Source organism: Meriones unguiculatus, chromosome 19 (assembly GCF_030254825.1).
Source record: "Meriones unguiculatus strain TT.TT164.6M chromosome 19, Bangor_MerUng_6.1, whole genome shotgun sequence".
In the NCBI taxonomy this organism is placed as follows: Eukaryota; Metazoa; Chordata; class Mammalia; order Rodentia; family Muridae; genus Meriones; species Meriones unguiculatus.
The window spans coordinates 23,335,535-23,338,706 of NC_083366.1; positions in this window are offsets into that span (position 1 = coordinate 23,335,535).

Sequence of the window (3,172 nt, forward strand, 5' to 3'; positions counted from 1 at the left end):
ATTCATCGCCAGTTTCTATTGAACATTTCATGAAGAGCTATATCTATATCCCTCAAAATTTTCCATAAAATAGAAATGGAATGAAGACCATTAAGAATCGTGTGAATCTGTTGTTATCTTGATGCCAAACCTAAATTAAGATACAACAAAGAAAGAGAACTATAAACCTATATTCTTGCTAAACATTCATGACAATTTAATTTAATTTATTAACCAAATACACTTAAGTACACTTAAGTACAGAAATCACAAATAATCAATAAGTGAAGAACTAGTCTTACCTAAAACTAACATCTCTTCATGATTAAAAACACCAAAGAAAGTGTAGTAAGAACATATTATAACATAATAAAAGTCACATTCAACTCATAACCAAAATTATAATAACTGGAAATTGTCTGAGAGCATTTTCTTTAAAATGAGGCCAAAGCTATCTCCTCTTTCCACTCATTATCAATACAGTGCCCAATATCTTAGCTTGAACAATAAACCAAGGGAAACATAAAAGGAGCAAAAGATAAAGGAAGAAACACTTCCCATTTGGAGATTATATGATTGTATACAGTAAAATCGCTAAGACATCTATCAATGTGGACTCAGGTCACAGCACAGACCATGAATATCTTCATGTCACTGGATTACAACACTGTCCTAGGACATCAACCTGGATGCTAGCCATATCAAGGCTACTGACACACACACACATTGCCCTTGGCAGCTTATTGGGACATGGTGGTTCTTCAAAGGAAGTCTAATCTAAAAAGTGGACCATTCCTCATCTTTATCCCCCATCATTTCCCATACCAAGGGTGATCCTGTGGCTGGATTGCTTGTTTGAAAGGTGAGTTACATCTGTATAATCTATATGCTGCTGCATAGCACCCACTCAACCATGCTAAGTAACAACCTACTCTACTACCCTTGATCTCAGTCCTCTCTTTCAGCTGTCACTGTAATCATGCCACTAGTTCTTCCTGTGTCCATAGCCAGCATAGGACTCCTCTGCTCTTGCATCACTCGCATTTCTACCTCACCTGTTTCCTTCTTGCCTGATTGGGGAGGGGGTGTTTGTGCCCTGCCCTGCCTGTCTGGCCTTCCCTATTTCTTATTTTTATTTTTATCATACATACCAAATAAAAATATGTATCATATCAAATATCACATGTATTAATTTATATATATGAATTGTATATAATACATGTGAATATATATATATATATTAACTATAAAGACATGTATATTGAAATCTCTTTTCACCCTACAGTTTTGTTGTATATATGCTATGGCTTCCAGTCTAGAAATTTTATGAGATTCCTGAGTGTGAAAGTGAGTGGGTCAATGCTTTTAAATATATTCCTTATCTTTTTTCTTAGGCTTTTTTTTTCTGTTTGTTTTGTCCTATTTCAATGTATTAGTTTTTGCTTATACTTATGTTATCATGTTATATTATTGTTATATTTATCATATTATATTACATTAAAAGGTTATTTTTTCAAATGAGAGACAGAAATGGCATGGATCTGGATGGGAGGGGAGACAGGGAATGAGTAAAAGGAGAGAAAAAAGCAAGCAGCATTAATTGTATAAAAATCTATCTTCTAGATCCCACTATTTGCCTGCAAATTTCCTTGTTTTTAATTGCTGAGTAGTATTCCATTGCGTAAAAATAGCACAATTTCTGTATTCATTCCTCAAGTGAGGTACATGTGGGTTGCTTTCATGTTCTGGCTATTTTGAATAAAGCAGCTAAAAACATGATTGAGCAAATGTCCTTGTTGTATACTTGAGCATTGTTTGGATATATGGCTAGGAGTGGTATAGCTGTATCTTGAGGAAGCGCTATTCCTAATTGTTTGAGAAAGCAGCAGATTGATTTCCAAAGTGGTTGTACCACTTTACATTCCCACAAGCAATAGAAGAGGGTTCCCTTTTCTCCACAACCTCTGTATCTTTTGTCACTTGAGTTTTTGATCTTAGCCATTCTGATGGGTGGAGGGTGAAATCTCAAAGTCACTTTGATTTGCATTTCCCTGATGACTAAGGACATTGAGCATTTCTTTAAGTGTTTCTTTGCCATTCTATATACCTCTACAGAGAATTCTGTTTAGCTCTGTACATTTTTTAATTGGATTACTTGATTTGTTGCTTTTTAAATTCTTGAGTTCTTTATATATTCTGGATATTAATCCTCTGTCAGATATAGGGTTGGTGAAGATCCGTTCCCAGGAAAGTTCATCCTAAGTGAGGTATCACAGAAGCACAAAGAGACACATGGTATATACTCACTTATAAGTGGATATTAGACATATAATATAGGATAAACATACTAAAATCTGTATACCAAAAGAAGCTAAGCAAGAAGGAGGACCCTGGGTAAGACGATCAGTCCTCAGACAAAAGGGATGGACACCAGAAGAGAAAGAAACAGTGAACAGGACAGGAGACTACCACAGTGGGCCTCTGAAAGACTCTACCCACCAGTGTATCAAAGCAGATGCTGAGACTCATAGCCAAACTTTGGGCAGAGTGCAGAGAATCTTATGAAAGAAGGGGGATATGAAAGACCTGAAGGGGACAGGAGCTCCACAAAGAGAGCCACAGAACCAAAAAATCTGGGCACAGAGGTCTTTTCTGAGACGGATACTCAAACCAAATACCATTCATGGAGATAACCTAGAAGCCCTGCACAGATGTAAACCATTGCAGCTCAGTGTCCAAGTGGATTCCCTAGTAAGGGCAACAGGGTCTATCTCTGACATGAACTCAATGGCTGGCTCTTTAATCACCTCCCCCTAAAAGGGGGGGGCAGCCTTACCAGGCCACAAAGGAAGACAATGCAGCCAGTTCTGAGGAAACTTGATAGGCTAGGTTTAGATGGAAGTGGAGGAGAACCTCCCATATCAGTAGACTTGGAGAGGGGCATGGGAGGAGATGAGGGAGGGAGGGTACAGTTGGAGGGAATGAGGGAGGAGGTTACAGCTGGGCTACAAAGTGAATAAACTCTAATTAGTATAAAATTAAAAATTAAAATCTCTTTTCAATAATCAGAAAGACAAGAATTCTCTTTCTTACAAGTAAGTTAACCAGCTGAAATTTCATCATCACTTGTGGAAATTTTAATTCCTCCCTGTGACATGAACTGAACTTTAGCCAGGAAAGCAGAGGAGGAGCT